Genomic DNA, 21278 nt, shown 5'->3' on the forward strand with positions numbered 1-21278 from the left:
AAATACATCAGTAGAATAGTCACAAAATTCCATGGGCTATCGGTACCATCACCTCCATTGTACAGAGGAGAAAACTCAGGCTCAGAGAAGTTCCATAATTTGGCTAAGGTGCAAAGCTGGCAAATATAGAACCCAAATCTCTGTGTATATAAGTATATACATGAATGTGAAAAAGGGTTTTTCTGACTCTATCTGGTACTTACTTTTCCAAGTTCTTGCTCCTCCAGATTAGGTGATATTTTAGAAGAGAAAAAGCATCTAAAGCAGCCTCTTCCGTACTTAAAATGCTCACACATGCTAATCCATGAAATAGAAGTAGGAGTGGGGAGATATGGCAGGATAAATGGCTTCCATGGCATAGAAAACAATCACAACAATTCTAAGATGATGAGGTTCCAGGCCTCACTAATGTGTTATTACTAGTGATGTCTCCATAGAGAGAGCTAATAGTTACTTCGCACACCCAGGTATTTCACGTGAACCCATCTCCTCTCTCTTGAACGTGTGCAGTTTATTTATTTGTTTTTGATAGAAAACAAATATAGATATTTTGCTCAATTCCTATTAGATTTCAACCTCTCTTTGGTGCCCATTTTTCTGGCCTGTTGATTTTGCCATCCAGTGAGTTAATTCATCATTTATATCCGTATTTTGTCATCCATATATCGGGATGGTAAGCATTCTGGGCTTTCATTCAGGCTCTGAGGTAAATCTTGAAGAGGACCAAATGTAGGACAGAGAGCTTTCACAGAGCTTTCACAGCTTTCTATACCCCAGTTTATACACAGTGAAGATCAGAATTTAGATGATGAAAGGCTTCCCATGAAAGCATGGTCATTCAAGAAAATTCTCCCTGGAATTACTAACAGCAACGTTCCTTTCTTCCTTTTACCTGAAAAAAAATGCAGAGTAAATAAATATGGTATAGATTATCATATCTATCACATATATGATTGTATCTAACAATAATCTGTGTTACTTATAAGTTGACTAAATTTTATAGAATATAAATAGATGCCTTAACATTGCCAATCTAGTAAGTGTTACAGCCTGATCACAAGACTGGTTACTGATTTAGAAGTCTGTCTATTAAGTACTATTCTCTCTAAATACTCACCTAAGTTTTCTTTTAAAATTTTTTTAAATGTTTTTATTTTTGAGAGAGAGAGAGAGAGAGAGAGAGCGAGCAGGGGAGGGGCAGACAGAGAAAGACACAGAATCCGAAGCAGGCTCCAGGCTCTGAGCTGTCAGCACAGAGCCCGACATGGGGCTTGAATTCATGGACAGTAAGATCATGACCTGAGCTGAAGTTGGACGCTCAATGGAACCATCGCAGGTGTCCCAGTTGCCTAAGTTTTCTATGTTTCTCTTTTGTTTCTATGTTTCTCTTTTGGACCTACTTTTTTCCTTCTTAGTCTTTCTTTCTTTCTTTCTTTCTTTCTTTCTTTCTTTCTTTCTTTCTTTCTTTCTTTTCTTTCTTTCTTTCTTTTAAATGTTTATTTATTTCTGAGACAGAGAGAGACAGAGCATGAGTGAGGGAGGGGCAGAGAGAGAGGGAGACACAGAATCAGAAGCAGGCTCCAGGCTCTAAGCTGTCAGCACAGAGCTCAATGCCAGGCTTGAACTCACAAATCGTGAGATCATGACCTGAGCCAAAGTCCGTCTCTCAACCGACTGAGCCACCCAGGCGCCCCCCTCCTTAGTCTTTCATTTAACCTTGTCCTCAGTATGGAAAGCTGGCAGTGGCAAACTGTCAGAATCACCACCACCTTCTAAAAACAGCACTCCAGCTGCCAGAAAGGAGCCCTGAAGATCCTTAAAACTTCTGCTTTATAAGGGGTTCTCCATGGACACTTTTAAAAACACTGTGGCTTCATGTCAATGTATACATGATGTTTCCCTATACATAATTGCTACATAATTGTTTTTAAAGTTGAGTTCAAGCATAGTTCACCAGAGCAAATATCACGAGATGTTTTCCCAAGCAGTATGTAGACAGTCTCAAGGGTTTTAAAAAGTAAAATGGCTTTTCATCTTTGGGAGATGGTGTCACTGTGTTTCTTACTGAAGCATGGAATAACTTAGCATTTCTCTTAGGCGGTCATGATTTAGAAGATAAAATCCATATCACTGGATTTGATCATTCAAGTAAAATTTCAGGACTTTTTTTTTTTTTTGTCTGAATGCTTATACTGTTGCTAGGTGCTATGTAAGCTGCTTCAAATGCAGCAATATGATAACAAAGAATAATAAGACAAGCGCCTATCCTCAGACAGAGGATAATGAGCTAAATAGATGTTCGATAGCATAATGTGCTGGAATCCAGCATATAAACTAGAATCCAGCATTTTAAAATGTAATTGTTTTTGACATTATTGCTGATTGAATCATTGTATTCACTTGGGGTGGCTATTATCAACAGCCATTCTTGAAATACTTTCTAATTTAGTCACTAAAATGCAAACTTAGTTTTATATTGATGGTTTTGATTGAATATAAGTAAAATTTCCCTAAGAAGTAACTGGTTTTCACAGAGGGAGGCTGGGACACTACAGCATGTCCTGAGTTTATCCATGACATTAAATCATAGGATCCAACACAAATGAAAAAATGTGGTGAAAATTTCCTGAACATTTGTGAAAAAGGAAATACTAAAGAGCAGACTTGAACTAGTGTTTGAATCAGAGAAAGTCAAGTAACTGTGGGTCATATTTGCCTTTTAAAAATCTAATTATCTTTTATTTATCTTCTTATCAAATCACAAATAGAAGAACTACTAATACATTGGACCCTTTTTAATGTGTGCCAATTTTATACCTTACTTTACTGAGTAAAGATTGAGATTTACTCTAAATTTCCAAATATCAGTAGCCATACTGGTATATATCTGCTGTCATGTTATTGTCCCTCAGGTTAAAATCCCAAGGAATTCCCTTAAGTATTGAATGCCCCAATTATTCTCACTTATTGAGGTAGTATTCACATTACACTTACAAGTATACACTGGTTTATGCATGTGTAAGTCATGTGCATTCATGGACACACATTGTCATTTTATGGGAAAAAATTAGGAACCCTATGGGAAAGGAAGTTCAGGATTGGAATTCATATTTCTTAGTCCTTGAAAAATATATAAATGCCTCTTGAATAGTGAACGACATAGTAGTTGTTTCACCTGATTTTTATCCTTTGAACTTTCCTGAGGACAAACACTCTATGTGATTGACTAGAGACTTCATCTGTTGTATGCAAAAACCGAGGCCAGAGAGGTAATGTGACTGTCCCCAAATCACGTACCTATTAGGCACTTCAACTACAGCATTTCTAATTATAGTTGTAATCTTTTAAAGCATATATGCATTATAACTAACTCTGAAAGTCATGCAGCTGGTACAATATAGAGAAAGCATTTCAAGCCAGAACTCTAAAGCCTCCTGCTTTTACTATTGTCATGGAGGGAGAGGAAACAGCATGACAGACACGGTCATTTCCCAATGCCCTGTCTGGGAAACATTATTCCCCATTCAAAATTTGAGCATGAGAGATCTTCATTTTTATTGCTTGCTTCACCATCCCCCATCTCAGGGCAAGAAATCCATTGCATATGACAAAAAGAAATGTATTTCATTTTTTTCTTGCTTAGTTTGCTCTATTTTGTTAACATGTTTCTCCGATAACATGTCAAATTCTGAAACGGTCAGTAAGTTGGCATGCTATGTCTTGGGAAGTCCATTTTCTAGAATTTATTTTTACCACCAAATAGTCTTTGCAGATGAAGAACCATGACATTGAGCCAAGTTAACTGTTTGGGGGCAGATTTTTCTCATGGGTGGCATCCCATATAGTTCTCCCTTGTCCTGGTCACCCAACAGATAACTCATTGTTGCCGTAGCTAATTTTCATTGAGTTCCTACTGTGGTTGGCACTTTACATGGATTAGCTTGTGAAAATCTCATAATTACTTTTTCAGAAAGATCTTGTTATAATCCATGTATTACTTGATATCACAAACGAGGCCCACTTTTTGGAATGTTAGGCAATTTTGTAATGATCACCATCTCATCTACAGATCAATGAAGAGATTATTGAGGCTTGGAACTTTCTCTGTAACTTGGCCCTCAATGGTTTCTGCCTTAGCCTACATCAGTTACTTTGGCCACTTTTCATTGCATATGAGCATGCTTATATCCAAGGGAATGGAAACTAATTCTAAAAGTAAAATTTTGTTAACTTTTCATGTTAGCTATTTTATAACATAAAGGAGGAAAGCTTTCCCCTTCTCTTTTAGGTTCTTTGCCTGGTCTAATAATTAAATTGACATGGACCAATTAACAGAAGAAAAAAAATTAATTCTGTACATACAGTAGCCTAATTAAAATGATGAGAATCAAGAAAGTGACCAAAACAGGCAGTTTTATACTTTTTTATAGTTAGATAAAGGAACAACAAATTCGTGAAGAATTGAGACAAAGAAGTTTGAGCTTGAGCTAGTAAATTAGTAAGGAGGTAACAAATTCATGCAGTCTTCTGGGACCTAAATTCCTTATGATCAAGATGTCCCATTTCCTCCTAAATACAGAGGCTACCTTGCACATGGGAGTTAGTACCTGCTCTCAGGGGGACAAAGGAGGGTTAGAGTGTCCTTCTCGCCCTGTCCATTTCTCAAGTAACTTAATTTAAAATATCAATATGCCAAAGTGTCATATTTGTGGTTGCATGTTCTACTCTCCTTAAATAAAATGAAGGGAATGTACATTTACAAGAAAAAGCTCATTTTTATACTTATTAGAAAAAATGCAATAGAATTTGTCTGATGTATGTTCTTTAACATCCTATCCTACTTTTTCTGTTGTTCTTCTATTTTTTTATGAGTCTTTGTTATTAAAAATGTTCTTCCAATTGGCCACATGCTGCAAAGTCATAATTGTTAGAAACAATCAAAAACAATCCCATTTTTACCTTTTGTTCATTCATTCAAGAAATATTTACCGATCATCTACAATGCTCATGGCATCATCTCTGGCAGTGAGAAGGCAATGATAAAAAGAAACCCCTGGCTTCAAGCATACTAAAAGTTTGGGTTGACATATTCTTTGTTAGTACTGTATGCTCTTTTTTTTAAATCATGATATTATGATGAATTATAAGAGATATGTAGTTGATCTTTGTCCCCTTTCTGGGACAGAGCTCCTAAACCCCTTGGAATTTCCTAAGTAATGGGAGTGTTACAGGTGTGGTGGCTCTTGTTATTTTAATGTCTAATGTCCTGACTTTTGGAATGCCCCTAGGTCACCTGAGGATGGGGACTGGTCACTGGAGGAACCAATCCTTTGATAAGAGGATTGGAACATTCAGTTCCACTTCCTGACCTCCCAGAAGGGGTAGGAATTGGAGGAAAAAAAAAAAAAAAATCACTGACCACTGATTTAATCAACTGTGCCTATTCAATGACGTTTCATAAAAACTGAAGGACAGTGTTCTGAGATTTTCCATGTTGGTGAACACACAGAGGCGTTGCTGCCACTCAAATCCAAGTTCAATTGACTGTCACTGGCAAGGCCAATCCTCAAGAGACTGGTTTTGATTGGAAAGGAATAGGAGCTTTATTCAGGAGACCCACCCACCTGGGGAGAAGGTGGACTCTTGTCCAAAGCCCAACACTGAGGTTTCTGCCTGGTGCAGAGATTTTTATTTTATTTATTCTTTTTATTTATTTACGTTGAGAGAGAAAGTGAGCGCAGGGTAGGGGCAGAGAGAGAGAGCAAGAGAGAGAATCCCACGTAGGCTCTGTCTGCACTGTCAGCGCAGAGCTCTACATGGGGGTCGATCTTATGCACGTGAGATCATGACCTGAGCTGAAATCAAGAGTCGACGCTTAACCAACTGAGCCACGCAGGCAGCCCCTGGCGCAGAGATTTTTAAAGGGGTTTACTCAGGTAAGAGAGTACAGTAGTCTACGACGTTTCTTGATCGCGTGCAGACTGGCTGATGCCAGCTACAGAATTATCTGGGTGCTGGGAGGTTGTGCAAGAAGTTCTAGTTCCCTGGTGCTTGGGGTGCGGACTTGTGCAAAGGAATCTGGTTCCTTGGTACCCAGGGACAGTTGGGCGGGGATACTTTGTCCTTTGCGCAAAAGACGGCAAGGTCTACAGATGCACAAAGGGAGGTCAGTAAAGTTATCTGGGTGACCTTAAAAAAGAAAGACGTTTTACTAAGAGATTGCTGGGCTAGTAAGAAAGCCAAGGTGGTTTCAAACAGACTCGCTGGCCTCTGTGGCCTGGGAGAGTTCTGATCCTTCATTCCCCAAGGCCAGTTGTCTGTAAATCTCAAAGAAAGTAAATCGATTCGGTTACAGATCAAGGACCTGAGGTCAGCAAGCAAGGAGTCTGTTACTTTGAGGCTGGTTAACCCTTAAGATTGGCTGCAGCTTTTGTTGGGAGAGTGATGTGTCTGGAGATGTCACTGATGCCAGCACCTGTTCCCACACAGTGCCCTATCCATCTTTTCTGTCTGGCTCTTCCTGAATTATAGATATCAATATCTATATCTATATCTATATCTATATCTATATCTGTATCTGTATCTGTATCTGTATCTGTATCTGTATCTATATCTATATCTATCTATATCCTTTTGTAACAAACTGGTGCTCTAGTAGGTAAAATGTTTCTCTGAGTTCAGTGACCTTCTCTAGCAAATTAATCAAACCCAGAAAGGAGGTTGTGGGAACCTCTAATTTATAGCCTGTCAGTGATAAGTACAGGTAACAACCTGCGCTTGCAAATGGCATCCTGAGTTGGAGTCCAGCTCAGGAGGAAGTCTTCGGAACCACTAATTTGTAACCGGTGGGTCCGAAGCACAGGTAACAGCCTGGGCTGACAACTGGTATTTGAAGGAAGGGCAGTCTTGTGGGACCGAGCCCTCAACCTGGGGGATCTGACGCTACCTCCAGGTAGATAGGGTCAGGAAGGAGTTGAGTTCCAGGACTCCCTACTGGTGTCTGAGTATTGCTTGGTGTTCTGCGAGATGAGCCAGGTCCCCCGCCGCCCCCCCGCCAACACACAGGTTGGAATTGGATCCAGGAACCCCCCAAAAGGTATTCACGACACAACTTGTATTTGCTAAAGTCTATTTTATCCTCCTACTCTTTGGTCTGTGAGACTAAGGAAAGATTTCAATGTGTCATAGAATTTTGGACTTGGGAAAAACTAAATGTACTGAGGGCCTCAAATGGGCTACATGGTTCCTGGAGAGGGTCTCATATGTTGTAAACAGACACTGAAGAAAGACTCTTGGCCGTCTTCATATATTATAATCAACCCAGAGACGCTAAGTGACACATCCAAGTTCACACAATTATTCCACATCAGAGCACTTTATCTTCAGACTCAAATTCCACTGTTCTATGCACATACACTCTGACCCTTCTCTGAAGAGGCTCGCAGTACATTCGACAGCTGGAATTTATGGATTGTGGAGAAATGTACCTACCTGGGGCGGGAGTTGAGAGCATAGATGGGGGTTGACAATCTGGGTTGAGATACCACCTCTGCCTACTGAACCCGTTGTCTCTATTTTTCTCTCTTTAAAATTGAGTGTTAATAATGGTGCCGGATATGAGTGGTTGTTGTGGACTATATAAGTCAGCAGAAACTTAGCACCTAGTAATTGCTATATACTTGTTAACTTTAAAGAGATCATTGATTTTTAAAAATACAGAGACAGAAACCCATGGGGGAGGGGAAGGAAAAAAAAAAAAAAAAAGAGGTTAGAGTGGGAGAGAGCCAAAGCATAAGAGACTGTTAAAAACTGAGAACAAACTGAGGGTTGATGGGGGGTGGGAGGGAGGGGAGGGTGGGTGATGGGTATTGAGGAGGGCACCTTTTGGGATGAGCACTGGGTGTTGTATGGAAACCAATGTGACAATAAATTTCATATATTGACAAAAAAAATACAGAGACAGGGGCTCCTGGGTGGCTCAGTCAGTTAAGCGTCTGACTCTTGGTTTGGGCTCAGGTCATGATCTTGCAGTTCTGTGAGTTCAAGCCCCATATCCGGCTCTGTGCTGACAGTGTGGAGCCTGTTTGGGACTCTCTCCTTGTCTCTCTGCCCCTCCCCCACTCGTGCTGTCTCTGTCTCTCTCAAAATAAATAAATAAACTTAAAAAAATACAGAGACATATTAACTATGACAATAAAGTAGTGACCTTGATTTCGTAATACAGTATATTTCTATAATATAGGCACTGGACAGAAGTCAGTTTTTCTTCCAGTTGGAGGTTGATACCACAGGTATGGGCATTAGGGCTGTTGTTTAGCTAAGAATTGTACCGTGAACATAGAAGTTACTTATCTCCAAAATGGACATGGTTGGGGATAGAACAAATTATCTTAGAACTCTGCAGTCTGAGGAAAGAATGGGCTGAAACAAGTAACCTACTGAAAAAACAAAACCAAACAACAATAAAAAAGAGTTACTTATTACTCGACCTGAGCTTACCTCTTTAGCAGGAAAAATAGATAAGAAAATAATGTGCGGTGAGGGCATGGCAGAGGTAAGCCCAGAGGGCAAGCCGTGCATCTGAACTTGCTGCCCAATTCCATGATTAAGGAAATCAGATACTAGAGTCAGGCCACCTGGCTTTACATCCTGATTCATCACTTACAAGCTGTGTCATCCTCTTGCATGTTACTTAATTCCTCTTTTTCTCATTGTAGAAATAGCTCCCAAGCATAGGTTTTTGTTTTGTTTTGTTTTGTTTTCCCCCAAATGACATTTGTTTCTTAGTTGCAGAATCGAATCCCCCTTCCCTCTGATTCCTTCCTGATAAGGAATTACTTCTCCAAGATGGGTTCCCTGTTGGTCCGCGTCTTGCAAAATTCTATCAAAATCGGCTGTATCTGATGTTGAAGGTCAGCAATCCCAGTTGAAGGCTGAGGTGGCTGAGGCCACAGGACATGTCACGTTGGATGGCTGCAACCACAAGCCTGGGACCCCTCATTGTGCCAAAGATGTGGCTGATGCTACCACAGTCGTGATTACTGAAGGGGCAGATGGTGCACCTGGTCCACCATATTCCATGGCTGCCGCCATAAAGTTGGTTAGACCCCAACCTCTGTCACATCATGGGGAAGGGCTGCTGCTTCCCAACCTATGAATGTTGATAAGAGTGCAAACTTCTGCAAAGGAGCAGAGACCAAATCCATATTCTTTAATCCCAGTTGTATCTGTTCATTTTACCCATCTGATGTTTGTATCTCCATATCTCAATAAAGGCATTTTTCCCTCCCTGAGTCCCCACTTGGCAGAAGCAGCACACATTCCACTTACAGTGCACGACCTGGTCAGAGATCCTGGGGAGACAGAGTAACACACATTTTAACCTGTATTTAAATTACGTCTTTTTCTTTTTGGCCGATTATCCACTCTCAAGCCAGCCTCAGCCACTTAGGGTGAGTCTCTTGTCCCTACTTCAGTTCCATGTTTTGTTTATTTGTTTTGTTCTTTGGCTTGACAGCTTAGCATTAAGGCTTTAACACTGAACTTTCCAATCAGTTCTATCTTCACTACGCCCTGAGAATAGGAAAATTTTGGTTAAAATTAAACTTTAGTCGAAATGGTCAGACAGCTTGTAACTATAAACTTAAGTTTTTATTCTCTCCCAAACACATCACACTTTGCATTGCTTTTTACAAAGTATTTGTATATATATGTACATATTTAGGGGCAACTACCACAATTACTGGCTAAACAATAAATTGAATGCTGATAGTTCTTTTCTCTGTGTTCAATATTTGGTTTTGTGTAACTGTTTCACCTGCCCATTAAAAGAAACAACCAAAAATGTTCATTTACATTCAGATGTTTGCTATTTTCTTTTCAGTTAAACATGCAAATTGTCATCATTGGCAAATTGACTATACAACAATTAGATGGAAATCGCCTCTTTATTCAATTTTTCTAAAGCATGAGTGTCTCTTCCAGTTTCCAAATACATTTCCCTTTTCCTGTGTTTCGGGTTTTGTGTGATTTTTAGTAATCAGTTCCTTTTAATTGCTTTTTTTTTTTTTTTTTCAAATTCTCCAACACTTGCATCAAGCTGCGCTTTAGAATTGGATTTAGATTTTGTTTTGTTTTCTTTTCCTAGGGTATTATTTGCGGAACATCAACGGTGCCTTATAAAATCCAGAATAAAAGATGTCATAAGAGAATTGACTCTTATTTTAAACTGAAATGACAAGAGACCAAAACCACTTGTTTTAGTCGAAAAATAAGTCTTTTTTTTGGTGATACTTGGAATATATTCACCATCTTTGCTCAGGCTAGAAGTCTGTGACTGAATATCCTCTGTGACCTTTTAAACTTTCTTTCTCTGGCTCTAGTTCTTGTTTTATTTGAGCCACGTGTTTTGAATGTCTCCCAAGTCTGGTTCCTTGGCTCTCTGCTCTTCTCTATTTATATCCGTCACTCTTAGAGCTTTCCTTTCACCACTATATATGGGTGATCTCTGACCCTGACCTAAATTCTAGCTTTACCTGTCTAAAAGTTGCTAGAATATATTTTTATTGGACATCTTGAGCTACAAAGCCCACAACTTATGCTTGGTGTTTTATTTTTTATGGTTGCCTCCATTGGTAAAGAATGAGATAAATCTCTACAGTGCCTGCTCAAAAATATTAGTATTCCTGTTTCATTGACTCCTTTTCAGGAAGCCAGTTTGCATGCAAAACAATTTAAGCTGCATCCTATAAACTCACTTCTAAAGAAGTAAATATTATCAATATATATTTATGCTTCCATGCTTTTTCATTATTTATTTTTTACTGGGCTTAAAAAGCATAAGATAAAATTTACCATCTTCACCATTTTTAAGTGTACAGTATGGTTAATTATATGCACATTGTTGTCGCCTTTTTACTCTGTTGATTGTTACCTTTGCTATGCAGAAGCTTTTAAGTTTGAGAATAGTCCCATTTTTCTATTTTTATTTTGTTGCACGTTGGTGTTTTCTGTAAGGAAACAATGCTAAATGCTATGTCATGAATTTTTTTACCCTGTGTTTTCTTCTAGGAGTTTTATAGTTTCAGGTTTTATGTTTATATCTTCAATCCATTTTGAGTTCATTTTTGTATTTTGGTCTATTTGCCAGTACTGGACTGTTTCCATTGCTATAGCTTTGTAATATGTTTTGGATTTAGGATATGTGAGGCCTCTAGCTTTGTTTTTCTTTCTCAAGATTGTTTTGATTAAAGTCTCTGACATTCCATGTGGATTTTAGGACACTTTTTCTATTTCTGAAAACAATACCACTGGGATTTTGATATGAATTGAATTGAATCTGTGAATCACTTTGAGTAGTATGAACATTTTAACAATAGTATGTCTTTCAATTAATGAACACGAGACATGTGTCCATTGATTGATGTCTTCTGTACCTTCAGGCATGTTTTGTAGTTTTCAGTTACAAGTCTTTCATATCCTTGGTTAAGTTTATTTATAAACATGTCATTTGTGAACAGAAATATTTTTACTTCTTTCTTTCAATGTTGATGTTTTAAGTTTTTTTTTTTTCCTTACCTATTTTCTCTAGCTAGGTTTTTCAGTATTAAGTTAAATGGAAGTGGGAAGGGTGCACATTATTATCTTGTTACTGAACTTAGAGAAAAAACTCAGGTTTTCACCATTGGGTGTAATGTTACCTGGAAGTTTTTCATAGATCGCTTTTGGCACGATGTAATTTCCTTCTATTCTTAGTATGCTGAGTGTTTTTATCATGAAAAAGTGTTGAATTTTGTCAAATGACTTTTATGCATTAATTGAAATGATTATGTGGTTTTATCTTTTAATGTGGTATGTAGCATTGATTGATTTTTGCATATTGAAACATTCTGGCATTCCAGAAGTAAATCCCACTTAGTCATAGTATATAATCTTAATTTTGCTGGATTTGGTTTGCTAGTATTTTGTGGATGTTTTTCATCAACATTTATTGGGATAAGGGTACATAGTTTTCTTTTCTTATAGTATCTTTGTCTAATTTTAACATTAGGGGTAATTATGGCCTCATAGAATGAATTTGGAAATGTTTCCTCCTCTTCAAGTTTTTGAGAAAAGTTTGAGAAATCTTGGTGTTAATGCTTCCTTAAATGTTTGGTAGACATATTCAGTGAAGTTGTGTAGTCCTGGACGTTGCTTTGTTTTTTTGTTTTTTTGTTTTTGTTTTTTTGTTTTTACATTTATTTATTTTTGAGAGACAGAGAGAGACAGAGCACAACTAGAGGAGGGGCAGAGAGAGAGGAAGACACAGAATCTGAAGCAGGCTCCAGGCTCTGAGCTGTCAGCACAGAGCCTGAATCGGGGCTTGAACCAACGAACCGTGAGATCATGACCTGAGCTGAAGTCAAGTCAGACGCTCAACCGACTGAGCCACCCAGGCGCCCCAGTGGATGTTGCTTTGTTAGATTATTGATTCAATCTCCTACTAGTTATCAGTTTGTTTAGATTAAAAAAAAATCTTTATGATTCAATTTTGGTATGTTATATATTTTTAGAGATTTATCCATCTTTTCTTCATTATCCAGTTTGTTGGTATATAATTATTCATAGTAATTTGTCCTCTGTTGTTTCTGTGACGTCAGTGATAATGTCTCTTCGTTCATTTCTGAATTTTATTATTTGAGTCTTTTCTCTTTTTTCTTAGTCTATTTAAAATTTTTTTTAATATTTATTTGTTATTTTTGAGAGACAGAGACAGAGTGTGAGCAGGGGAGGGGCAGAGAGAGAGACACACACACACACACACACACACACACAGAATCCGAAGCAGGCTCCAGGTGCTGAGCTGTCAGCACAGAGCCCAATATGGAGCTCGAACCCACAAACCATGAGAACATGACCTGAGCCTAAGTCATATGCTTAACCGACTGAGCCACCCAGACTCATGTGTTTATTTTTTTTTAAGATTTATTTTTAGTTACTTATTTACTTTTTTTTTTAGAGAGAGAGAGAGAAAGAGAGAGAATACAAGTGGAGAGAGAGAGAGAGAGAGAGAGAGAGAGAGAGAGAGAATCTTAAGCAGTCTCCAAGCTCAATGCAGAGCCTGATGTGGGGCTTGATCCCAGGATCCTGGGATCATGACCTGAGCTGAAATCAAGAGTTGGGTACTCAACCAAATGAGCCACCTAGGCAACATCTCATGTGTTTAAGAAAGATAATTTTTTCTTCCTTTTCTTTTTTTAAAAATTTTTAAGTGTTTATTTTTGAGAGAGAGAGAGAGAGAGAGAGAGCAGGGAGGGGCAGAGAGAGAGGGAGACACAGAATCTGAAGTAGGCTGCAGGCTCTGAACTGTCAGCATAGAGCCCAATGCAGGGCTCGAACTCACAGACCATGAGATCATGACTTGAGCTGACGTTGGACGCTTAACTGACTGAGCCATCCAGGTGCCCCTTTTCTTTTTCTTTTTTACACTGCAATACTCATTACCTAAACATGGAAGAATATGTCACATATTCATACTTGTGATTTTAAGAGTAGAAGTCCGAAGATCCTAGGATGAGGCATTGTCTTTGTCTTTTTGGATTGCCATAATAGAATACCATAGACTTCATGGTTTAGTTACAGGAAACGAATTGTCTAATGGGTCCGGAGGCTAGAAGTCCCAGATCAAGGTCCAGCTGGGTCAGTTTCTGAAAAGGGGAGTTTTTTCTAGCTTGCAAATGGCTGCCTTCTGGTTGTGTCCTCATAAGGCAGAGAGAGAATGAACAAGTTCTCTGTTACCAGATCACAATCACTCTTGTGAGCTCATTTAACCTTAATTACCTCCTTATAGGCCCTATCTCCAGTTAGTTACACTGGGGTTTAGAGCTTCCAGATATGAATTCTGGAGGGCACAATTTCATCTAGAGCAGGTGTATATGGAAAGAGGGGAAATATTTTCTGGTTTCGTGCAACATAAATTTGGAACATACTTTCACCAAAAAGAAGATACTGGCAACAAACATTGAAATGGACTTTTATTCTAAGATAAATTTTTCTAATTTTTCAATTTCTGCCAGTATTTTTTATATGGATTCACTTGTGGGAAGGGGCAGAAATTCACTCAAATTTTCTGGGGAAAGAAAAAAAAAACAAGTAATCCTATGGAATTATAATATAGGAATGCAGCCAGATTTCCTAAGTCCTCAACAGCTCTGAAGTCTTTCCTTAACTGTTTGGTACAATGTAAATCTTATACTGAATAAAACTTATACTGAATAGTAACTTAATAGAAAAAAGTCTATTTTAGATATGTGCTGAGCTCCATCATATTATAGAGTTTTGCAGAAACGAAAGAAAACAATACATCACAGAGTTTCAATCATATTCCTAGAGAAAAAAAAATTTCTTTTAATGTATTTTCCTCTCTTAGATTGTCCAAGGTAGAAATGAAGGGAAAAAATTATGTCACACTGTTACCTGACTGTTTCCTTTCTAATGAAGTGATATAGTTTCCCTCTGATAAGAAAATACTAATATCCAGTGGCCTGTTTTCTTTGAATATGAAGGATTTATATGTACATATCACCCCTTCTCTATCATTTGCCATAAATCTCTATACTACCTTGTGGTTACTTAGATGAGGCACCTCCTCCTAATGACTTCAAATAAATATTGAAATGGGCTTAAAAACAAAATCTATTATAAAGTCCAATTTCATATATTTGATTATTTATAATCACATTTAGATGTTCAAATTCAGTTATTTTATTAAAACTCCAAAACTTCCTTTAAAGAAAAATACCAAAGGGGGGAAAAATGACATTATTTAAAAGTCACTGAAAACATTAAGAATTAGATCTGGTCAGAGAAGCCAGTGATTCATAACCTGAATTAATAGTATACTTGTGTTTGTTCAATGTAGTTTTAAATGGAAGAAAAATCACATGTAAATTGTAGTAAATGCTGAAATGAAGAAGAGAAAATGAGTTCTTCCCTGAATGAAAAATGATGGTCAAGGGAAATAATAAACAAAACTTTATATACAAATGCCATGTAAGTGGATGTCCAATTCAACGTAATAAAACTGACCTTATATTGGCTCTAAATTCAAGATGAAGTTGTCAGTTAATGATACTCACTTTTCAAAGGTGATTCTAGCAATCACTTTGAATCATTGGGAAACTTATGAAATTCTTCCAAATGTTTAAAAAGATCTTGCTCATATTTCTCCTTCTCTTAACTCCTTCCCTCTGAGTTCATATTATTTTCTAGAATGCATCCAACCTGTAATGTAACCTAGAGGGTAGTCATATGGCTGTTAACAGAATTAAATCTTAATGTTGTGAAATGCATAAAGTTTGACTTTCCTGTAGGCTGTCACTTTTTCTCCTGTTTTTTGCTTATTCCCTCATTCATACAACCAGCTATGTGCCAGGAATGAGGTCTTCAAAGCAGATATGACCCCTGCCCTCATGAGCTAGTAGTATGAAAAATGGGTGGGCAAACAGATACTAAGTAAATAATCTAACAATTGTGTGAAATAGAAGTATGATAAGCACTATGATTAAAAACAACAACAGGATAATGGATTAGGGAATTTATATAACATGAGGAGTCAGAACAGATGTCCCTGAAGAAGGGTTATTTGATTTGAGACCTTGAGATGGGAAGGGTGAATTAGAGTTGTCTGGGCAAAGGGGTTGTGAGGAAAACATTGCAGACTAATGGAAGGCAGGCCATGTTGAAAAGACTTGATGTGTGAGACTCATGGCATTACAGGGTCCAGAAGAAGGAAATGAGGCCTAGGAGGAAGCAGAGGTGAGAAAAAAACAAAGCTTTTCAGGCATTTAAATAGTTTTGCCTATGTTATATACAGCAGTGAAAGTCTTTGTAAGGATTTGTGGGGGATGGATAATAAGATCTTCATTTAAAAAAAGATCTTTTTGCACTTCCTCTGGAGAATGCATTGCTGAGAGCAAAAGTGGGAGAGAGCTCTTGTCAGGCTAGTGTGATAACCCAGCAGGAGATGACACTAGCTTGGACCAGGATGGTGAAAGTTTTGGAGATGGAAGGAGGAGGGTGGCGTAGAAATATTTAAGATAAAAAAATCAGAAGTAATGGAAGAGAACTATTTTGGTGAGGAGTGCAACAATCCATTTCGAGGTTGAATCCTATGGTTCCACCTTATAAACCAGACGTATAGTTTTCTCATTTGCTGGAATGGGGCGACCCTGGGTAATAAGCAGTTTTGGAGGAAAGAAGATAACGTCACCTTTGGGCTTGGTAGGTTTGCATTCCCTTTAGGGATCTCATGTGGTCATGGAGAGTAGGTGATTGGATATGTAGTTTCTGGACTCAGAAGAAAGATCCTGACTGATGATAATGATTTTGGAGTCATAGATCATCTAAGAGACTGGGGAGGATTTCACGGACAGAACCCCAAGTCAAGGAATATGGGGTCTGGGAGAGGGCCTGGAGAAATGCATATATACAACAGAGGAAAAGAGACAAAAAAAAAAACAAAAACAAAAACAAAAAAAAACACCCACCACTGATTCTCATTTTTTTTTTTTTTTTGAGACTCTTGTTTATCTTTTTTTTGCTGCTACTTTTCTTGGCAGAATCAAGGACAGCTAAATTCTCTTCTCTTGATGGTTTTAGCTCCCTTCCTTCAGAAGTCCAATGTGTTCATGCTTTTCTACACTGTAATAGAGCATAGGTGGTTACCTATTTCAGGGACTATAGGAAAGTCTCTGCTCATAAAGTTTGCTGGTGAATAAAATACCAAATCAGTGGTTTGTCCTTTGGCTGAAGACTTTGCTTCTGTTAATAGGAAAAACTCATTGGCATTGTATAATTTTAACTAGCAACCGTTTAGTTATCTCTTAATTGGAATGTATCTATAAGAGCATTTCCTGAGAATGCCTTAGAATTGATCACTATTTCTTCTATAATTTGATTATTAAGGAGGACAGATTAAGGATCAAATTCAACATGTGAGATATATACTCATTAGTCAATGCTTTTTGTTAATTTATTCCTGGGTGTTTGCATTTTAATAGGGATTTAAATTCTCTTTTAAATCAAAGGAACAGAAGCTCTATCGTGAACTATGCCTTGCGGTTATCTTTTGGGACAGGTAGAAGAATCTTCTTAGAATCAGTAAAATTTTATCAGCTGTCATTTAGCCTAGTAATATCCGTAAGCAAATTTCAGTGAAAAACTAAATGGTGGATTTTTTTCTGGTGGAAAATCTATCCTAAAAATTAGGCACCCTCATTTACATTTCTCTCTCCTCTCATCCCTAAATAAACCTCTATAATTCAGTGTTTATTTTCGTAAAATAGTGCTCAGCAATGTTATGGCAAAGCTATTGTGTAGTTCAAGGACATATCATTAATATTAACTTACATCATAAAGCTTTTAGCCAAGGAGATGAAAATAATTTAAAAAAATAAAAAAACACTAAGTTTCATTTGAGTTCTCAGTTTCACCCTCTAGATATCACCTTGATCCCCCTTATGTCTCCTCACCTCACTTAGGGATTATTGAGACAATTGGTTATGCAACTGTCCTCCTAGAAGTTTGAGTAAATGCTCTGTGTTCCTGTTTAGCTCTTTCCATATGTGTATAACCTCCTTGCCGTACTCTAACAGAGAGGAAGGTTTTGGGTCAGAGGGGAGTGGGGAAAATGAAAAAGAAGTGAACTTCCTTTTAATGTTCTGGAGCAGGTCAAGTGGCTGCCTATTACTCTGACTTTTTATAACTTTACTTCAGGAATTTCTTCAGTAGTTAAGATAACTTAATGATTTTTGTCCAATAGCACATTTAGTAAACACACACAGATAGCTGACTGTCTTTCACAGAGTGGATATTAAAATTACCCATAGCCTCTGCAAAAAAAAAAAAAAAAAAAAAAAAAAAATACACAGAGTGATGGAGAGAGGAAAGCACTCAAAATTAAGTTCTAAAATTGATGTTAATCTAAATGGATGCATGAGAAACCAACATGAGAAATGATATGTTTTACAATCATGATGATTTAGACATTTGAGTGTCAATTTTTGTTCATCCTCTGCATTTGCTTGGTTAGGTTCCTTATTTTCATAATAACCTATTATATATGTACTAATCGATTGGCACTACAGCTTTTATTCTAATATGCAGCTCTCTCACAAGGGATGAGATTGGTTCTTAGTGATAAGGTATCTTAGCTTAGGCTGCCGTAACAAAAGGCCATGGACCAGATGGCTTGAACAACAGACATTTGTCACAGTTCTGGAAGTTAAAAAGTTCAAGATCAAGGTGATGGCAGATTCACTTCTTGATGAGGGCCCTCTTCCTGGCTCACCTACAGTGCCTTCTTGCTGTGAGCTCACATGATCTCTTTGTATGCATGTGGAGAGAGCAAGCTCTGTGTCTCTTTCTCTTCTTATAGGGATACTAATTCCATAATGGAAGCTTTTGTGACCTCATCCAAACCTAATTACCTCTCAAAGACTCTACCTCCAAATACCATCACATTGAGAGTTAGGGTTTCAATGTATGAGTTTTGGGAGGACACAAACAGTCATTTTATAACATAAGGTTTATTGAGTTTGGAGAGGAGATGAGAAGAGTCAGGTGTGGTTCCAAAAGCTGGGGAAAATATGGAAAGTAGAACAGGAAAAAAATGGTAAAGGTTGAAAAAGGAGACTATCATATCTAATGGATTTGCTCAAGGGACTGCTCTTAAATAATACTCAGCTGTCCATAACACAAATGGTAGGACCACTAATGAGGGATGTTGAAAGTAATGTTTAACTGAGAGATTCAGCCTCAGGAGTTCTATTTACTTACTTTACCTTTTACCTTCCTCTCCTGAATTCTGCAATATCACGGCATCTGTATCAGTTATCTCTTGCTGTGTAACAAATTGCTACCCCCAAATAGTGGTATAACAATAAACATTATCTCATAGTTTCTGTAGATCAGGAATCCTAAAACTGGGTGGTTCTGCCCTGATGTCACTCACTGTGGCAGTTAAGAAGTCAGTCAGGGCTGCAGTCACAGAAGGCTTGGTTGACGCTAGAGGGTCTACTTTCAAGGTTGCCCATTGGCCATTATTTGGTACTGGCATTTGGCAGGAGGCCTCATTTTCTCACCACAGGGACCCTTCAACAGGGCGGCTTGAGTATTCTTGTGACGTGACAGATAACTGTCCCTAGATGTCAATCCAAAAGAGAATAAGAGGAAAGTGTAAAGTCTCTTATAACCCAGGCTTGAAAGTCACAGTCCTTTATTTCTGCTGTTGTTAACTCAGGTAAAGCCCTCTGTGGGAAGGGATTATATTAGGCATGAATATCAAAAGGAAGAAATCACTGGAGGGCCATCATGGAGGCTGTGTACCACAACATCTCTTCGAGAATAATTTCTAGAAGTCCACAGAGCAATTATTTTTTTTAATGTTTACTTATTTTTGAGAGAGAGAGAGAGATAGAGTGAGCACGCACACGCACATGAGCAGAGGAGGGGCAGAGAGAGATAAGGACAGAGGATCCAAGCGGGCTCCATGCTGACAGAAGAGAGTCTGACAAGGGGCTCAAACTCAGGAACAATGAGATCATGACCTGAGCCAAAGTCAGACGTTTAACTGCTTAACCAACTAAGCCACCAGGTGCCCCTAGGTCCACAGAGCACTTAACATCTCCTCTCTTGGTCAATTCTGAAATGTTACCACTCTGTTGACAATGAAGGAGGGACACTAAAATATTTATTTCTTGCTGGACCTTGTCACTTTTTGCTAAGAGCCAGGCTTTAGAAATAATTATGAAGGAAGTAAAGCAAAACTATTTTCTCCCTTTGAAGAAATTTCCTATATCTTCTGTCATTCTTAATATTCGTGTGTGTGTGTGTGTGTGTGTGTATGTACATGTGTGTGTGACCAGACTTTTTTTCTGCTTTGTAGTTGATGAGAGATGCCCTTTTCTCCTCTAATATTTGTCCTACATTTTTTTCTTATTTATACTTCTGTTTAATATACTCTCTTTAGGTTCCTTTAATGTTAGCTGAGCTCAATGCTAAAAAAAAAAGTTATTTAGTCAAATTTATTTACAAAGTTATAGATTATATTTTATTTGCCCTTCTAGGTGACTTTGTGTGTTTAAAGAATGTCCACTCTCTGAAAGTATTGAAAATTGCGATGTGGAATGAGAATTAGAGTCAATTCGGGCCTTTTAGATATTGCTAGTCACAATCTGTGTGGTTTTGGGGATGTCTATTTCGAGTAGGATGGAGTAATTGGTGGCATTTCAATTCTTCCTTTGGGCAAAAAATACCTTACAAAACCAAAATAAATTACAAAACTTTAAAAAATATCAGATGTTGCAGAAGCAAGGAGGACAAGAGGTACTAAAATTCCAGAGAGGGGAGACCTTTCATAGTTGAACTCAGGACCCGCAGCTGTTTTTCCTTTTGAAGACATTTGCCAATTTCGGTTGTGGACTAAAGGCTGGGAATCTGGGCTTGTGGGAGCAGAAGATCATTGCTGGGGATGGTGAAAACAGAGAACCCAGTAGCACTCACATCAGGCTGAAGTGAAAAAAGCCCCGGAGATTCAACGGGGATCAACAGTTGGCTGGTGCCCAAAGAGCAGGGGCCCTAAGAAAATGAAAGGCAAAAATTAAAATCTCTTAGAGGTTAGGGAAAAATATCAGTCTGTACATCCAATAAACTTACCAAACCATAAGCTGGATAGACTTTAAGACAGTACTATGTAGGCACATCATGATAAAAGGGTTTTTGAGGCAATGAGAAAATCATAAATGCAGGAAGGAGGAAAACCACTCCAAATAAATATATACCAAACATCCTTACAGATACCTTAGCCCTCCTTTACTTCAGCTTCTCTTTTTGTATTCATTTCCAAGCTTGTTTGGAGAGTGTGTGTGTGTTTCTGTCTTTTATAGTTAAAGCATGGGAAGAATCATGCCGTTAGGCTCAGATGCACAAATGAGGGGTGAATATGAGCAGGAGAAGGGTGAATTATGATGTATAAGAGAGAAAAGCCAAGGATGGTAGGATCTGAGGAATGGATTTGTTTTCAACCATCGCAGTACAGTTTTAGTCTATCCACCTGGGGGGATGAGTCCATGGTTCTCAGTCTTATGGGAGTAACTCACTTCTTTGAGGATCTCATGTAAATTACGGACAGAAAGGAAATTTCAGGTAGTTTTTGGGCAAGAGTGCATGCCATCTTTGAAATTAAGAAGGGTTCAAAACTTCAAATAATGAACATTTTAGAGACAGGAGGCCTTGAGAAG

General features: G+C 38.1%; 1 long non-coding RNA gene across 2 annotated transcripts; it reads right to left on the minus strand.

The window, feature by feature from the left end:
- Positions 1–490: 490 nt before the first annotated feature.
- On the minus strand, positions 491–20618 carry LOC122219035. Of its 2 annotated transcripts, none has more exons than XR_006202227.1 (3): positions 20542–20618; positions 18992–19180; positions 491–892 (listed from the first exon to the last, which is right to left on the minus strand). It is a non-coding gene; the product is annotated as an uncharacterized LOC122219035 (long non-coding RNA). The 2 variants fall into 2 exon arrangements; XR_006202226.1 differs by having other exon boundaries at positions 20391–20609.
- Between the last annotated feature and the right edge of the window lie 660 nt (positions 20619–21278).

Source organism: Panthera leo, chromosome B2, assembly GCF_018350215.1.
Source record: "Panthera leo isolate Ple1 chromosome B2, P.leo_Ple1_pat1.1, whole genome shotgun sequence".
Lineage (NCBI taxonomy): Eukaryota > Metazoa > Chordata > Mammalia > Carnivora > Felidae > Panthera > Panthera leo.